The sequence below is a fragment of the Lissotriton helveticus genome, chromosome 8 (assembly GCF_964261635.1).
Source record: "Lissotriton helveticus chromosome 8, aLisHel1.1, whole genome shotgun sequence".
Taxonomy (NCBI): Eukaryota; Metazoa; Chordata; class Amphibia; order Caudata; family Salamandridae; genus Lissotriton; species Lissotriton helveticus.
In genome coordinates, this window is record NC_136069.1 from 23,126,559 (window position 1) to 23,144,831 (window position 18,273).

Below are 18,273 nucleotides of genomic sequence, written 5' to 3' on the forward strand. Positions count from 1 at the left end.
AACACAATCTAAAAGATTGTGTTTAAAAAAAACATATTAACTTAAAAATCACATATGTACACTAATCTTTGATTCACTTACTTTTCCTCAAGCCAAATAGTACATCATGAAGGTCCTTTTCGTTGGAAAATACTCTGCTGTTCTCTAAAACTTCCATTTCATCGACTTTCTATAAGAAAAGCTCCAAGAACATATGAAATATGTTTCAATGTTTTCATTTCCTCCTTGTGTTCAGTCATGACTCTTTGCTCATTCCTTCACCTTTCCTTAAGGCCAAATAGTGTCAGATGTATCAGTATGTTTTCAAATTACTCAAAACAAACTCTGAAATTACCGTTTTCCCGACGTTCCGAAAGAAAAGCTCATACAACATTTTCACAATGTTTAAATATTCATATTTCCATCTCTGGCTCACTCATGTTCAACATTTCCTATAATACTGATATCACTTACTATGAGATCCACTTACAGTACCTATATGACAACTAGAATTTTTATATTATCTTGATCACTTTTACTCACAATATAATTTTAAACAGCAGACTAACTTTTATTAACTGCTCCCGTCTTCATAGGCCAATTACCTTTACTTAAATTTCGGTTCTAAAAACACTAGGTAAGAATTTTTTAAGTCAACAGGCAAACGTTGTTTGAAAGTCAAATGAGTATCATTACAGTAAGTCCAGCCTTTTCGACATTTTAAATAAGCTGTATAATGCCCTGATGTTGTCGAAGGACCGTCATGATAAATAATAGCTACAGTTGCAAAGGTTCTTCCTGAAATTGATAACTGAGAAGCCACTAAATTTTTAATAGAAGTTGTCAATTTAGTTCCATCAGGTCTACATCGTTGGAACATTAAAATGACATACCGACCATAAGTTTGTATAAATAATGGGGACAGCATTGCACACTTACATTGGGTACACACCATATTTTTATCAGCTGCTTTAACTAGATTATTAAAAGACACTGATTTGCAGTCTGGTAAAGTAAAATATATAAATCTTTCAGTGTCTATTATAGTGCTACTTGATAAACTACAATTGTCGCAGTCATGCTGCCATTGATAAGAGAGGCTAAAAACATTTTCTACATCTACACCTGCATCTTCCATTACACCAAACATATATATTAAACATTCCTGACAATCCTGCTGAATATTCTGTAAAAATAGTTTTTGACCAGAACATATGTCTAAAAGATTTCGAATTTCTGAAACACTTTCTATTTTTGCTCTATCACTGCTACATTTCTCAAACACAGAATTCAATAAACAGCCGAATCTTTGATCCCGATCTGTTCTTGTAAAGTTTGAAGAAAAAAACATTAACCACTACATTAGCATAGCAGTTGACACCAGAACTGTTTTCAAACTGAAATCCAACAACATCTTCAACAGAATCCTTTTTCTTTCTGCTTACAATTACAGTTTCATCTACTTTTTGTTAGGTTTCGACTGCAAAAAGCTGCGCAAGCAGCTTTTGCGCAGGAGAAATCTTATGAGAACTGTAGTGTGGCTTTGGGTCGGCCCTCGTCATTCATTGGCTGGCTCCATAAATGGAGCCTAGCCATTGGACGAGGGGCCTGTCCGTCAATGCCGGACCAGATTCGGAGGCGTTCCCGAGATTCTTTGGCTTTTGCCGACGTCACGCGACGTCAGCCGAAAGCCGGGAACGCCCCCGAATCTGGTCCGGCCGGGCCGTGCTTGTTTAAAATCTTTTGTTCACGAATATTGTCCATGCGGTGCCTAGTTTATTCTGCTGGTCTGTGGTGAGTGTTCCCTGCACTCTGCCAGGTCCGTGAAACCTCGCTGCGCCATGTTACCCCCGAGCTTCTCGCCTCTCGCCCCTCCCCCACACTACCATCACGCAGCCTAGCAGTGTGCCATGCAGCTTACTGTGTTGAGTTTTCTTTCTTTATGTCCTCGCTGGGGGCCTCCGTCCGATCCCACAAGGAGGTCCCGCCTCGCCTGGGGTAGCGGTCTCAGGACTCTTGCAGTTGGCGCCGCCTTATCAAGCAGGAATCCACCGCTCCACGATTACCCCCCTGGGCCGTGCACCTTTACCCGCAGCAACAGGGCGGTCTGTCCTTAGCGGCGCCCTTCGCAGGCCTCCCTGCATGACTCTATTACTTCCAAGCTGTTTGCTGATGGTGATTATCACAAAATCCTTCAATGTGTACAAAGTGCTTGCAGACATCCTCCCTTTCCCTGAGCCTCGTCCGCGCTCGTGCCCGTTGAGTGCACATCTCTGTGTGATCCTGGGCGTGCGCAGCGGGGGTAGCTGATGAGCCCTTCGTGCCTTGGTCTGGAGATCTGTGTGTGGGGGGTGGGGGAGGTGAATCCCCACACTGCCTCCACATAGCGCCTCCCAGGTGAAAACATGCCTTCTAGCCGCTCTGCATTCTGTTCGGCTGTTTGCTGATGGTGATTATCACAAAATCCTTCAATGTGTACAAAGTGCTTGCAGACATCCTCCCTTTCCCTGAGCCTCGTCCGCGCTCGTGCCCGTTGAGTGCACATCTCTGTGTGATCCTGGGCGTGCGCAGCGGGGGTAGCTGATGAGCCCTTCGTGCCTTGGTCTGGAGATCTGTGTGTGGGGGGTGGGGGAGGTGAATCCCCACACTGCCTCCACATAGCGCCTCCCAGGTGAAAACATGCCTTCTAGCCGCTCTGCATTCTGTTCTGCGTAGACATGTGACTGCCGGGCTTACAGGCTCAGACATTCCTGCTCTAGAGTTCATTACACCCTCTGGGACTCTGGGCCTCTTGAAGCCTCACACTCCCTCCTCATAGCGCCTCCTCGTTGAACACTGGACTTCTAGGGCTCTGAGTTCTGTGTAGACAGACTCAGACATTACTGTTCTGGAGCTCATTACACCCCCCCTCTCTCTTGACGCCCCACACTGCCTCCTCATAGCGCCTCCCGGTTGAACACTGGACTTCTAGCCGTTCTGGGTAAACATGTGACTGCCAGGGCGGACAGGCTCAGACGTTCCTACCCGGCTCTGGAGCCCATTACACAACCCCCACGGGACTGCGGGCCTCTTGAAGCCCCACACCACTGCCTCCTCATAGCGCCTCCAGGTTGAACGCTGGACTTCTAGCCGCTGTAGACATGTGTCTGCCGGGGGCTCAGCCATTTCTGCTCGGTTCTGGAGCTCATTACACACACCCCCTTGCCCCCCACCCCTTGATGCCCTCACTGCCTCCTCACAGTGCCTCCTGGTTTGACACTGGACGTTTTACGAAATAGTACTATTAAAGTACCACCACATAATCGGTTCACGTAAGTACAATGGCGAAGGAACCGGATGTTTAAATTTGTATCTTATAATGGTGCACCCTTCATTTGCAGTTCCGCTATTGCGAAAAGGACATGCGTGTTTTCGTCTTCAAAGGACTTCATTTCTTGCTAGTTTAGCAGCCAATTAGAGGGCCTTCTAACGTGCTGCTCAGCCATTTTTGAAGTCTACTCGAGTGATTAAGAGCCTTGCGAATATTGGCATATCTCCCTTCGATTCTGGTTACAGTTGCGTAGTTAATTTAGTTATTGGGGTGTTTATCTCACATATACATCACTGAAACTGACCGTGCTAAATATCCTATCTGAAAACACACGTTTTGCAGACAATGAAATGAAAAGAAAGCAAGAAATATTAAATATATTAAATTTTCTGTTTTTATTACAAAATGCCAGCAGGTTAAAAATACATTAGGAATGCTTCGGTTGTGTTATTTCATGAGTCTCTCTAGTACAAGTCGCAGGTAAACACACCGGTTTGACACTAAACTTTAAAGGCACCGTAGGTGTTCCTTTATTAGTTGTGCCTGTATTTGGTGTATTTATTTCTAACTTTTCTGAAAACTGGCTTTTTGAAATATATAGCTTGCTTGTCGACCTATAGGGACTACACACAGCTGCAGTTTCCGGTTCGTGAATATTAGTACTTCGGTCTGCCCCCTACGTCTCCACCCCAGCAGTCATTTCACAGCAGCCATTGTCTGCTGGAGCGTCATCCCATACATTGCGCAGCATCGGCCCACCTTGGAGGCAGCATGGCGGAAGGTAACATCAGGGAATGGGTTGGCTCGGACACTTCTGCTGTTTATGGATTGTAGCCTGCAATATCGGGAAAGGAGTATTTGTGATGTGGAGTACCTGCTTGCACAAGCCCCTGCGTTCGAACTCTGGTAGGGCCTAGCCAGACTTTCATCATTAGGAGGACGATAAAATAAGTAATCTGGGATGTGAACTAATGCGTTAAGACAATTCCGTTTCTACCATACACTGTAAATAATCACCACTATTGTCAGTTCAGTGCACTGGTCCAGCCTGCCTGAACACTTACTGTGCCAGGGCAAAGCCTACTTAAGACACTACATGGAGCAGTGGAAAGGTGCAATTCTATAGCAGTGCGCGTGCACCCGGAAGTTGTGATCTCAGGGGCGGGCTTAATCTCAGATGCGGGGGTTCGCGCTAACACTAGCTGCTGTAGCGTCATCCCACGCATTGCGCAGCATCGGCCCACCTCAGAGACAGCATGGCGGAAGGTAACATCAGGGAATGGGTTGGCTCGGACACTTCTGCTGTTTATGGATTGTAGCCTGCAATAATGGTGGTAAAGTTCTTCAAGAAGAGCAAATAAGAACGAGAGGCTCCCATGGATTGGTGAAGGGGGAGTAGGGGCAAAAGGCTGGGGTATCTGTTCTTCCCAACATTGGATTTTAACATCTGACATGTTGCCTACTCCTCAAATAATTAGCTGGCAATGTTTCTTACTAGTTTCTGCGAGTAATACTTGCCTGGGTGTATAAGCTGTCAAACCAATCATTACGTTTGCCGTAGCATTTACATTAGTAGGGACTGCTAGCTCCTGTTTACTGCGCCGCAAGTGTACGTGGACGGGCTCATCTTTGATTAATACTCCCAGGCGCTCGCTTGACCTGCTGACTTAGCCAATGCTTGCTTTTCTTTCTCCCCGCAGCCATGTATACTTTGCCCCGTCTGTTTTATCATCTATACCATCTGTTTCCCTCCCCCCAGTTTTTACATGGCTGACTGGGGAAACTAAGCAAACAAGTTCTGCCACACGGCTCGCCCTACTCTATTTCAACATCCCAGCTTTTATATTGACAACACAGGCACCGCTCTTTAGGTTGCAGTACAGCACCCACTTTCACACTCTGCTGGCGGATCCTCATCGCTGTCCCGTAATCCCCCCCCCCCCACCCCTCCCCACCGGCGCCGCAATAACCTCAGCATTACCAACAATGCACAAACCACGCTTTAAGTTGCAGCATAGCGCCCGCCTTTTCACCCTACTGACTGCTCCTCATCTCTGTCCTGTCCCCGGGTGCTGCGCTGAACTTTCAGCATTAACAACAACACGGGCTCCACTCTTAATTATTTAGCAGGCGCTCGCTTGACCTGCTGACTTAGCCAATGCTTGCTTTTCTTTCTCCCCGCAGCCATGTATACTTTGCCCTGTCTGTTTTCTTATCTATACCATCTGTTTCCCTCCCCCCAGTTTTTACTCTTTACGTTCCCATTTTACTCTCCCATATCCTCAGTGCACCTTCTGTGTCTGTTCTCTAAACTCCCTCCACCGCTTCATCCGTGTTCCTCGCACTATCACTCACCTATTTCCCATACCGCTGTCACTGCCTTCTGTTCTCCCCCCCCACTGCTTTACTACTACTCCTGTTCTTTCAACTTCCTCTGAGCTCTGCCATTCACTCCTTTCTTAGCTCGTTTCATCTCCTCTTCCCTTCTTTTCTACTTCCCCTGCTCCTCCTATTTTCTTGCCATCGCTGTTTGCACTCTCTCCTCTGTGCTGCTAGTAATACTCGATGCCTGCTGTCCCTGCCCCGTCCATTTACCTCCCACCTTGACTGCTGTGGTTCATGTGTGGGTGCAAATGCAATAGGTCTCACATTTGCGAGAGATTAAGCTAATGGCAATGTAAATGACAATGCCATTTATTTATCTGTTTTCAAAACCAACACATAAATACAAATTTTGTCATTTACAATGCCAATAGCTCTAACTTTTCCAAAGGCGAAACCATTGCATTGTAAATGCTTGTTGTCTTTGTGCTACTACCTCACTGCAATTATTCTCATTTCTTCTTTTTTGGCCTACCACACGTTTTTCAAACAGAGGATATTGAGGCAAATGTGGAGCATACTCTCTTCTTAACCTATTGTATTCTTTAACACAATCTAGATCTGCACAAATGTTAGTCTCATCACACTCAATCAAGTACAATCCTGATAAAGTTCTGACTCGTGATAATGCCACATATGCCATACCCTCTTTAAACACAGAACTTCCAATGTTCACCAAAGCACTATCTACACTTAAACCTTGAGATTTATGAATTGTCACCGCATATGCCAGACAAACAGGAAACTGTTTTCGGCGAACATATAAGTCTTTTACAAGCAAAAATCTAGCAGAACAACGACTGATTTGTTGTACTTGCTCAATGCCATCAAATTTAATTTTTAAAAATTCAATTCCATCTCTATTTCTGTAATTCACAAAATCAACAACATGACCCATTGCTCCATTTACCAGACCTCTTTCAACATTTAAATTCCTTCTCAAAATGATACGACAATTTAAACACACATTCAGGGTCTTTTCAAAACCAGCAGTTTTAGATATACTCTTCTCTAATGAATCCAATTTTGATTTCAAATTTTCTGACAAAATAATTGTTGCTCCCATATGCTCTATTTTATCTATAGCTTCCAGTTTCACAATCTCTTCATTTTCTAACTTTAACATTTTGTTGTTGAAGATGGAACATTCTTGCAGAGTTGGCATCAAACATATCCCAGATTTGTTCTCAGTAATTTTCTTAAAAATATTCCCTGGAAGAATGTTTTCATTTGGATACAAATTTGAAATTAATCATGCATGTAAAGCTTCTTTCCCATGCTCACTTACTTTTCCGATTCTTACATCTTGTAGAATATTTTTATAATCTTCATCCTTTGCCTGTCGCATATTTTGAAGCAGTTCTGCATATTTGAAATTTAACCATATACTAACGTTTCCAATGCTTCCTAGGCACTTCCTGGTATCTTCATGCGTGAGCATTTTAAACACTGGTTGTCCTTTCACTGGAGTCAACTGCAGTAGATCTCCAAAAACAATAATGTGTTTCCCTCCAAATAACACATCATACTCTGTTCTTTTTTTTGATTTCAAGAAGATTTTATTAAGAGAAATAGTGATTCAAATAATAGCAAACAAAATACAAAGAGGCGATACATTCCAATATGAGAGGAACGCGAAACCATGGGCATCATTTGATCAATAACTAAGCTCAATGTAAGTAAAAGTGGAAAACAGGCAAACAATATGAAGGTAATGAAATGAGCCAATAAGGGAGTACATTGTTCATAACTTAGAACGTATCAATCCCTAATATGGGGATAGGGGGAGGGGAAGAGAAAAAGAACCATAGGAAGAAGGAAGGAGAGAAAGGAAAAAAGCAACAGAAAGAAAGAACGGGATGAGAGGACAGGAAAGAGGAAGAAAGAAAGAAAGAAGGAAGGAATCCCACAGGAAGAACCCAGTACCGCAACTACCAGACAAAAATTAGGTAGACATAACAACAGGAAATTGAGGGACTAAACCTTTCGCAGAGAGTTCCATATATTCATCCAGAGTTGCCCAAACCCCCTTAGAGATGGAAGGCGACAGGTGTGCTAGATCTACTGAGGTGTGAGCACTGCGTAAAAAGGAAACCCATGCCCACCAAGTATGATATGAGACAGACGAGAAAGATTTCCATTCCATAAGGATAACTTTGACCGCTACAGATAGAAGAAGGTATAAGAGTTGTAATTGTAATGGATCAAGGGGAAGAGGCGTAGGAGCCGCCCAGGGACCTAATAGAACTAAAGGAAAAGAGAGCTGGAGCTCAATGTCAAAGATAAGAGACAAATGTTGCTGAATAAGGACCCAGAAAGGTTTAAGTAAGGAACAGTTAAAGAACATATGTGGAAAGTCACCCGCCTCAACGCCACAACTCCAACAGAGGTCATCCTCTTTAAGGTTGAGGGAATGAAGACGTACCGGAGTCCAGTGGAGTAGATTGATCGAGAAAAACTTGGACTGTATTAAGGAGGGAGCTATTTTATTACGTAACGCTAATTTGCCAATGGATTGCCAAGCTTCGGTGGAAATATGATCCGTAATATTGTGATCAAAATGACGCAACCATTTTTGTTGTGCAACCGTCTGATCAGGAAGCAAAGTAGAGGATAGAAACCTATATATGTGGGAAGCAACATGACCCGCTTTGAGCCAAACAGAGAACAGCGAGACGGTGGAAGAGGAGGGGTGAAGACGAGTTTTCGAGATCGCAACCTTGATTTTAAGAAAAGTGTAAAAGTCTAGATTTGTTAGAGAATGTTTGAGCGCTAAAGTAGAGAAAGGTAAGGGCTCACCAGAATCATCATACAGATGTTGTACAAGAGAGATACCTTTCGTCGCCCAGTACGACATAAGTGTGGGAGTGATATTGAGTTTAATTTTGGAGTTGCGCCAAATGGAAGACCATCTAGTTTTGTGCAGAGGAAATGCCATCTTTCTATCCACTTTCTTAAGTGCGACAATTGTATCAATAATGATAGATCGGGAGAACAGAATATGGAAAGTGGAAGTAGTACAAAAAGAGGCAAGCGGTAGAGGAGCAGCTAAATCCTGTTCTATGAGTAGCCATAGAGGAATATGACGGGTTGGTGGAGAAAACCATAGGGCACCTTGGGAGGCCAAAAAAGCAGTCTGGTATTTTTCCCAGTCCGGGAAATTACAACCCCCCATATCACAAGGTCTACGTAAGTAATCGGAGTTATCATCATTTTAAGGGTTTGTAGGCGACCCCACCAAGAAATATGTTTTGGAGACCATGTGTCCAGAAGACGACGAACTTTAGCAAGAGTTTGAGATTCATTATAAGTAACCGTGGTATGGAGCGTAGAACAAAAATAAATGCCTAGATATTTGAGATGGGTAGCTTGCCATTTAAAGCCAGCCGAACCCATATGAGCAGGAAAGCAGTAGGCATTTAAGGGGAACAGTTCTGTCTTATCTTTATTTAGGGTATATCCCGAGACCTTAGAAAACAAAGAAATGGTGTCAGAGATAGCAGGAATGGCTAACGCGATGTCATCCGAGAAAATGAGAACATCGTCAGCGTAGGCTGCAGTTTTAAGACAATGAGGGCCAAAAGAAAACCCTTTGATATCAGGATGTAAATCAATCAACCGAAGGAGAGGATCAATAGATAACAAAAACAAAAGAGGGGATAAGGGACATCCCTGTCTCGTGCCCTGGCAAAGATTAAAAAAAGAGGATGTAGAACCATTAACTCGAATATTAGCTTTAGGTTGGGAGTATAAAGACATTACCATGTTAATAAAAGAGTCCCCAAGGTTATGTGCATGTAAGACAGCTCGAAGAAAAGGCCAAGAGACCTTATCGAAGGCCTTCTCCGCATCGAGGGCCAAGGCCGCGGCAGGTAGTTGGGATCGCTTAGCCGCCCCAATAATATGGCAAAAAGTGCGAATATTGTCTCTTGCCAGCCTACCTTTAACAAAACCAGTTTGGGAGGGATGGACTAGGTTGGGAATGAAAGATTCTAGACGTTTAGCCAGAATTTTAGCAAAGATCTTCGCTTCCATATTGAGAAGCGAAATAGGGCGGAAATTCTTAGGGTCCGAATGATCCTTCCCCTCCTTTGGAATCACTACTATGGTGGCTTCAGCAGCCGTACCCGAAACAGAACCATTACGAACAAACGCGTCAAAGACAGCCTGCAACTTAGGCACAAGCAACGGGAGAAAGGTTTTATAAAATAATATCGGGTATCCATCTGGGCCAGGTGCTTTCCCCGAACGGGTGGCCTTGATAGCAGAAACTATTTCCTCAGGTGAGATAGGTTCATTCAGAGTGGAGCGATCTTCTTCTGATACTGATTGAATCGGAATCGATTTTAGAAAATCTTGGCAGTTGTCAAAAGAAGCTTGGTTAGAGGGGGTATACAATTTATTATAGAAATCACGAAAAACTTCAAGAATGTCCTCAGTTTGAAATTTTTTAGAGCCAGTATGATCTGTAATAGAAGAGATCTGAGAGGATTTATAGGAGGAATCTTGGAATTTTAATGTAGCAGCCAAAAGTTTACCAGCCCGATTCTTTAAGAGTAATTTTTTGGACTTTTGTGCCTGGAAACCAATATGAGCTCTTTTAGTGACAATTGTATTATATTTGTATTTTAGAAGCTTAATTTGTTGCAGGATAGTCGGGTCTTTAGTATGTCTAAAGGAAGCCTCCAGAGTTTTAATCTCAGACGATAAATCAGTAAGTTCTTTTTTAATCGCTAAATTGCGTTTGGACATGCATGCAATAACTTGGCCCCGGAAAGTACATTTAAAAGAGTCCCATAAAACTATCGGAGAAGATACAGAATCCTCATTCTCACGGAAAAAATTGTTTATATCCGTTGAAAAATCTTCCACTTGGGCAGAGTCATGTAACACTTCCGTATTAAGTCTCCAAGAACGACCGCGCGGTTTCGGAGCAAAGGACGAAAGCGTAAAAGTGACCGCAGCATGGTCCGAGATAACAATGGGATGTATGAGTGGGGAAGAAGAAGCTGAGACAAGAGAAGAGTGAACTAAGAGATAATCAATACGAGAGAATGAGGAATGAGGGGAGGAAAAGAAAGAAAAGTCACTAGCAGTGGGATTATGGAGACGCCAAATATCATGCAATTGAGCAATGGAACACATGTTAAGCATCTGTTTGTGTGCTTTAGGTGGACGAAACTGAAATGCAGAATTCCTGTCCAATAAAGGATCCATAGGTAAGTTAAAATCACCACCAACAATAAGATTTCCAGCATGTGGGGTGTCATGCAATTTTTTAGAGATGGATTTCCAAAAAGCAGGGTTATCAACATTCGGAGCATAGATATTCATAACAAACAAATCATGTTGTCCATCCGATAATTTAGATAAGAGCCAGCGACCCTCAGAATCATGCTCAGAGGAGAGAATCGATAAACCTGAATTCCTCGAAACTAATGTAACCACACCATTGCGTTTACCAAGAGCATCCGAACAAGACACATCCGACACCCACTCTTTCTTTAAAAATAACGCTTCTCTACTAGCGATCTTAGATTCCTGAAATAGAACCAAGTCCGCCGAGAGAGATTTACAATAATCTAAGATTTTAGATCGTTTCACCGGGTGATTCAAACCCTTAACATTAAGGGATAATACATTTAAACCTGGCATATAACGGAAAGGGATACAAACGAAGACAACATTGATAACAAAGAAGGGGCGGAGCTCAAAAATATAGAAGACCAACCCCTAAGCAAAATAGACGGTACGGGAGCATCCATGTGGGCGAACCAGGAAAAAAGAAAAGCTAGAAGAGGAGAAGAAAGACTAGAAAAGAGAGAGAAACGAGGCAGAGGGGGAGGTCTAAAAGAGACCCATATCATGCAAGGGGGAACGTGGAAAAGGCGAGTAGGAGACCCGTACTAGGAGCAAAAGTTGGTAAAGACGAATAGCCCAATATTAAAAGACAACTGTCAGTGAGCTAAAAAGCAATAGAAAAACCTTACTCATATAAATACATTTGACATCATACTCTGTTCTAAGAATTTCTTGCATTCTCAAATGCACAAAAGCAAGCATTAGATTTGAGACCATGCTTACTTCATCAATGATAAGAAGTTTCATTTTCTTCAGGACTCTGGAAACTTCAGAACACGCATCTCCAGATAGCTTGTGGTATTGCAGTTTATTATCATGCCCAACTGGTAGCATCAGTAAACGATGTAAAGTAATCCCTTTAATGTTATGTGCTGCCAGCCCAGTTGGAGCGGTTACAACACAAGACAGCGGTGATTCAGTCCTTTTCTGCAGATAAGTTGCAATTGCTTTAATCAGAAAACTTTTTCCAGTTCCCGCTTCTCCACTCACGTACAGTCGGACAGGCTTAAATGATGTACATGAGCACTCTTTTTTTCTCATGACTGAAGCCTTCGTCATATATCTGTTTCTGCTCAACGTTTAGTTGTTTCACCAAATCTTCTAAGTTAACTACATCCTCTTGAGCTTGTTCCATTGCTCTTTCCACCTCATCCATGGCAGTGGCAGCTTCATTTTGGATAATTGGTCCTCCTAGTGGATCCTGACTCAATGAAGTAGAACTCTGACTGTCTTGAAAACTGTCTCTAGCAATCTCTGCAGCAATTGTGGCTTCTTGCTCTATTTCTTCGTTCAACATTTGCAGATAATTTGGAAAAACAGGACATTCTATGGTATCCTTGGTTGCATTAAAAGAATCTTCGCAACAGAGAAAATCTCCAAGTAGTTCCTCTTCTGTACGCCATGGCTTAAAGAGTTGCAAAAGAGCTAAATAGTACAATTCCCTTTTGTCTGGAGATTCGCAACTTAATTTTCGATGATTAATCAAATGGCCTTTTCTCTGCTTCACTAGACATCCTTTACACCCAATGACAGCATATATTCCATTATTGATATCTTCTGTGATGTTCCTCTTATAACTATAGTTTTGCAGAACTTCATACAAACAAGTGTTCTCAAGATGACTACTTCTATTTGGATTGTATGTATCCAACATGTTTGTCTTCAAAATATCTGTACTGTTTGGTTCTTTCTCCGCCAAATACTCAATTTCTTGTACAGATTTCAAAACACGGTTTCGTGTTGCAGCAAGACCTGGACTCACCCAAATGATTGTTCCTGATTTGGCATAGAGACTTGCTGATGATAACCAATCAGAGCATTCATATGCTCCAATTTCTCGATGCGACAACATCTTCAGACTGAAACTGTATAATTTTTTACTTATATTCTTTTCATGTGAAATGTCCTCCCACATTTCCTTCAGTTCTGTCTTTTCTTTTTTTGTGGTGTAAGACGTCACATATCGAGCCACAGCAATAGAGTTGTCAGCAACGAACTGAATATCCATGTTAGCATTCCACATGGACAAAATCACTGGGTTGTAGTCGTTGATGTACTTGGACTCTTCGTTTCTTTTTAAATTGTATGTATTTTTTGGTGATTTCCTCGTCACAGTATGTCGCAGAGAAGACATTAAATTATTTACTCTTCCTTTAGAAATCTCTGGTCGTGGAAACCCAAAACGACATTTTGTGTAGAACTTGTCCTTGTTTCTGAATTTTCGACGACAGTACTTTCCACAATGATGGGATTGAAAGCGTAAAACTTGTTGCCTTAAACTGTTTTCTTCGGTAGTTTACGGAACAGCACATGTTGAATACTCGTCAATGAAACTCATCACTGTGTCATCCGAATCTGTTCCAAATTTGGGTGCATCTTTAATCCATAACATATGTATGTGAGGAGCACCTCTCGCTTGATACTCCTTTCTCCAAAAGAAATCCAAAACCCCTCCAATGGGAGGATTTTTTTTGTTGGTAATAAAAGACATCATAGCTTCAAATCTATGATTGAAATATCTGCATACATTCACTGGATCCAAAGAACACAGTTCTCCAGGTGTTTTGAATTCTATATTTTGTATGTTTGCATTTGCTTCTCATAGAAATTGAAGTAAGTTGTCCCATGCATACTCAGCACAGCTAAGAGTGAGGAATCATGTAGGAGTTCCTAAGTTTCTTAGCATACATTTCAATTCCCCATGACGACGGAACCAATACTCGTTTGTACCACGCTGACATGCCATGAGATTGATTAGGTGAGATTCCAAAATACTGTCTTACAGATTGACTTTCTCCATAAAGTCCCTCGCCGAAACATTTTGCAGATGTGCTCCACTTTTCAGTATATGGTTCACTGCATAAGAAAGCCCAGACAAGTCACTTTCATACAGTAGATGAAACAAATACGGAATGCATTGACGAAACCTTGGATCTTCAGCATATAATCTTAAAGTCCGGTATTCAGATGCAGGAATTTGAACTGGTCGATCGTCATATCGTCCACCTCGACCTGTTGGAAATAACTGTGGAAAACAAAGAGCTTCCAAACTTTCTTCCCATACACTAATGGGACTTCCTTTTGCTGCTTTCATTTGAAACAAGTCAATTGCATTCCCCATTACTTCTTTGGAATGCAAAGGATGAACAGTATAATGTTCATATATTTCTTCACTTCTAGACACATCAACTTTTTCAATTTGGCCGGCTGAACAATCACTGTCTTCTTCTGCAGCTGTTTCCTCTGCTCCAACACATACATGTTTGTAGTACTCATTGTTTTTGACCAAATACAACGTTGCCTTTTTGACTTTCCTAACATCCACTAAATCTTGCCAGATTTTCTTACTCTTTGTCGGAACCCCATTAACTAGAATAACCAGCGGTTCCTATTCCACTTTTTCTACACCAATTGTATCAATATTTTTCTTGAAATCTAGAGGCAAATAAACAACTCTACCCTTTAATCCGCTCTGTAAATCTGAAGGAGGCAATTTCCCTATCTTAGGCTCCATGCGAACAATAGCCTGAAAAGGATGGACACATTGAATCAAAATAGATTCATAGGTATTTAAATCCATCAATTCAGAAGGAGTGTCTACCAACTCGATTATTATGAACAGCTCTAGCAGGCATTCTGTTTTCATTTAATTTTTTAAAACAATAATTACAAATACGCTGATCAGAACTCAAATCAAAAGAATTCTCCACCAACAAATAAGTTGCAAATCCTTCCATTCACTATTATTTTCCATTTCACTTTTTGCATATAAATCAACTAACCTAGTCTGAATCTTATAATGAGTCCGTCGACAACACACACAAGTAAAATTAGGCCTTTCACTTGATTTCACCTTAAACTTGGTAATTTCCTGGTCAAACTTTTCTGTACTTGAAATCTGTACATTGTCTTCCACATTACCTTCTATTACTGTGTCAGTTTCTACACTGTCCTCTTTTTCACCAAAATAACAACTCAATTTCTTCACAAATGTTCTTCACATCTAATTCAGATCCATGCAAAAGAGCACTGTTTAACTGTTTAAGCTTAAATGCTGGACTTTTTGCATAATACAACCGTCTCACTAATTTCCTCATTTTATTATGATGCACTGCTAACATCCTAAAATGATGAAAAACACTCTGACATACTTTTCTAGAAAGACAAGCCAGTGAATGCCCATGCAAACCTGTGTTTTCTCTCTGCAAGGATCTAAGTCTTGCAACATCTTCATTTTCTGTTTTAGACTTTTCTTACTATATGTACGTAAGAAATTACGAAGCAAATCGATTGAATCCTGTCGCAAATACTACTACACTTCCAAGTGTACACTGGACCCTTAGTATGTCTCCCTAAAACTTCATCAGCTAACACCTCTTCTGCATCTCTAGACACAAGTTTCTCTTTTTCAATCTGACAACCGTCTTTCACCTCATATGCTCGACCACTGGTGTCAACTGCATGCACCAAAACATTCTGCTGGAAGTAACTCTCCTCATTAAAAAATGGCTCACAACTTGAACTATGCATCCATTCTCCAGAAAAAACTTCACAAAAATTAGTCCGATTAATTATTCTTTTCCATCTACTGTTCGATTTGAAAACATCAATTGCCTTGTTAAGTATCCTGATTCTATTGATTACTAAAATAAATAATTTTTTCTACACTTCAAAAGCCTGATCAACAATCTTCTCTACACTTTTCTTTTCTTGTAAAAAGCAGCTCTGTTTACCTTAACATTTTTTAACAAATTTAAAACTACCCTATTGCGAAACATCTGTCTACGAATGTCCCTAAATTGGTTTTGCCTTCTATTCCTATACATACTGTTCTCTCCTGCTCCAGTAGTAACATTTTTGGGGGGCCTCTCCTTCCTTTTCAAATTTGCTCTCTCCTTCTGTATATTCACATCCCCATTAACATTTTTTTTTTATCTATATGTTCCGAAAAAAAGACTTAGTTGTCTTACCAGGAGCTTTTTTTGTGTTTTTTGAAGTATTTGTTGTAGGGGAGTGCTTTAATTCCGTTGCTGTTTTTGATTTTTTCCGCTTGGCATCTTTCCTTCTCCTCTGCCTTGAGGGCATATTTCCTTACAATTGAAATCTTGATTTCAATCTGTGGTAAAGAAAAAAATAACACATTATAGACCACTATTACCAAACAACAAAGCAATGACAATAAGCAAACGATATAAACACTAGTTTACAACATATCTAAGTTTATACCACAGCAACTATGTAACTAGGAGTAAGACAGAGAAAAAGAGCTAGAGGGAGTAACACAAAGAGACAGAGTCAGACAAAGAAACAGGTAGAGGGAGTAAAACATAGAGAAGGAGTAAGACAGAGAGAGTGTATAATATGTTGTAAGACAGAAAGGATGCAACAGGGAGAGGGAGTAAGTCAAAGAAAGGGAGAAAGGGAGTAAGTCAGAAAAAGGGTGTAACGGTGTAAGACAGAGAGAGGGTGTAAGAGGATGTAAGACAGAGAGAGGGTGTTAGAAGGGGGGAGGATGTAAAAGAGACTAAAACAGAGAGAGGCTGTAAAAGGGAGAGAGAGAGTAAGTTTGAGAGAGGGTGTAAGAGGAAGTAAATCAGAGAGAGGATGTAACAAGGAGTAAGTCAGACAGAGGGTGTAACAGGAAGAGAGGAAGAGAATAAAAAAGTCAGAAAGAGGGAGAGAGGGTGTAAAACAGACAAAAGGTGTAATAGGGAGTAAGTCAGGGAGAGAATGTTACAAAGAGAAAGGTTGTAAGACGGAGTAAATCAGAAAGAGGACGTAAGAGTATGACTTAGAAATTGCTGTAAAAAAGAGAGAGAGGGAATAAATCAGAGACGGGGTGTAAGAGAAAGTAAGTCAAAGAGAGAGTGTAAGAGTGTAACACAGAGTCAGGATGTAAAAAGGAATAAGTCAGAGAGAGGGTGTTAGAAGGGGACAGGTGGAAAAATAGAGTAAGTCAGGAAGAGAATATAAGAGAGACTAATACATTCTTGATAATGCTTGGTAAAGAAATGTTGGTGCATAAAGGAATTGTATTTTGTAAATGAGTGAGGTTTCAGTAGTGTAATGAAATGCTTATACATATGACCTGTGCTCTGTTTTTTAAATGTTATTTAAAAAAAGATTTCGTGGATGATCAGTGTACGCGTGGATGCGGCATGGTTGGCATCTTTCTCCATATTCTGTGGGAATGCCCGGTGGTGTGTGAATTTTGGTCCCGTGTACATGCTGTAATGGAAAGGGTGACTGGTGTTGCATTACCTCCCGAAGCCAGGCGTTGTCTCCTTAATGTCTGGGAGCCCACTGACTATAATACGGCTCAGACCGCCTGGGCGACCCTGGGCAATATGATTGCGAAAAGAGACATTGCACAGCTGTGGGGCTCCAACAGGCCGCCTACTGTATTGTCCTGGAAGGAAAACATGGACTGGTGCATGTTTAGGGAGAAAACTGTTTACCTGTCACGGGGTCGACCCAAGAAATGGAGTAGAATTTGGTCGCAGTGGAACTCCTATCGTGGAGATGTTTGCACCCCCCGCATGCTTTACTCCCTGATGTCGCTTTGTCCCCATGATTGACATTCCACTTACTGACTTTACAGGTATTATTGCTTTTCTCCTCGCTGCCCCCCTCCCACCCTTTTCTTATGGTTACTGACTGTATACTATATGCCGGAGCGCCTTCTGTACGGACCCATGACCAACTGCTCAATTGTCATTATTGCCTTGTGATGTTTGTTGTGTTTCTTGTTGTTATTTCAATAAATAAAATAAAAAAGATTTCAGGCACATGAATTGGTTTTACATTATTGACAAGGATTAGATAGTATCTGCATGATTAAAAAAAATATATTAGCACATTTCACAATCATGTCACCTGTGTTTCCTCAGATTAGTAAGCAGATTGTGCAGATGAGGTGAGGCCTGTCCAGGGGTGCAGAGGAGGTGAGGCCTGTGTCCAATAGTGCAATAGACAGGACTCCCCTCCTCTGACCATTGGGCAAGCCTCACCTCCTCCGTGCCCCCTGGACAGGCCTCAATGTATTGGGTATAATTGATGGTAACAGGGTGCAGATGAGGTGAGGCCTGACCAGGAGTGCAGATGAGGTGAGGCCTGTCCAGGGGAACAGAGGTGGTGAGGCCTGTGTCCAAGAGTGCAGCGGACAGGACTTCATAAAGCCTCTCCCCCACTGCACTCTTAGACACAGGCCTCACCTCCTCAGCACCTTTCACAATCATGAA

At 41.8% G+C, this 18,273-nt stretch overlaps 1 protein-coding gene across 46 annotated transcripts in view; it reads left to right on the plus strand.

Moving 5' to 3' along the window:
• Positions 1–18,273, plus strand: part of LOC144772242 (uncharacterized) — a 507,669-nt gene that overhangs the window by 145,633 nt on the left and 343,763 nt on the right. The window lies entirely within an intron of this gene.